The sequence below is a fragment of the Chiloscyllium plagiosum genome, unplaced genomic scaffold (genome assembly GCF_004010195.1).
Source record: "Chiloscyllium plagiosum isolate BGI_BamShark_2017 unplaced genomic scaffold, ASM401019v2 scaf_38915, whole genome shotgun sequence".
NCBI lineage: Eukaryota > Metazoa > Chordata > Chondrichthyes > Orectolobiformes > Hemiscylliidae > Chiloscyllium > Chiloscyllium plagiosum.
The window spans coordinates 1-1,007 of record NW_025114832.1 but is presented as its reverse complement, the minus strand read 5'-3'; the positions used below and the strand labels follow the sequence as shown (position 1 = coordinate 1,007).

At 41.8% G+C, this 1,007-nt stretch overlaps 1 non-coding gene across 1 annotated transcript; it reads right to left on the bottom strand.

The window, feature by feature from the left end:
• Positions 1 to 348: 348 nt before the first annotated feature.
• Positions 349 to 430, bottom strand: trnas-gcu. The gene has a single exon. It is a non-coding gene; the product is annotated as a tRNA-Ser (tRNA).
• Between the last annotated feature and the right edge of the window lie 577 nt (positions 431 to 1,007).

Below are 1,007 nucleotides of genomic sequence, written 5' to 3'. Positions count from 1 at the left end.
TGTATTCTTCTATGTTCTATGTTCTAACCTGCTCCAGATTTCATTTGACAAAATACTCATTTAGAATCCCACTGCATAACATGCCCTTCACATAGCTTGTTATTTGGTTTTCCTGGATCTCTTTCATACGATAAAAGGTCACAGCAGCTTGACTTGTAAAAGAAAGTCGCGTTCCTTTTCAATATCCCAATGCAATCTACATTTCAATGCAGTTTAGGCAACAGGACCAAATTATTCTTTGAGATGTTATAATAGCGTCGATGCATACAAACTGACATTGCAGTTCCAACTTCAGGAAGACAGTTGTGATCATCCAAAAATAGCAACATTGAAAACCACTGATAGCACCGACGAGAGTGGGACTCGAACCCACGCGTGCAGAACACAATAGATTAGCAGTGCACCGCCTTAACCTCTCGGCCACCTCGTCACATACGACTGAGTGCCTATAACCTTATGAATAAGTGAATTGCATCAATTCTGCAGCGCAGCAGATATTTCTCCCTTGTTTTGGTGAAATCATAAATAGCACAGTACGGTTCCAAGACTATGGTCTGACCTCAGAGTTGTGGGGCAAGCGCATTCCCACTGTGACACTCTGCTCACAGTGGTCTGAACAAAAATGAAGAAATGACTATGTAACAAGGTCTGTTGAATTCTGTGAAGATTTGAAGTCAATGGAATGAAGAACCCGAGACAGCAGGAGGTGTTCTTTCAAGAAAGAGTTGGATAGAGCTCTGAAGGATAGTGGAATAAAGGGTTATGTGGATAAGGCAGGAACAGGATACTGATTGAGGATGATCAGCCATGATCATAATGAATGGTGGTGCTGGCTCGAAGGGCAGAATTGCCTACTCCTGCACCTATTGTCTATTGTCTATTAAATTGCCTGTGAGGAATTGTTTGCCAGACTGGAGTAGAGTGCATAGTGCTCAATGTCATTATTCGGAACACCTTTCTTCCATTCAGATATATTTGACATGCACTTGTGTACAGGACAGACAATT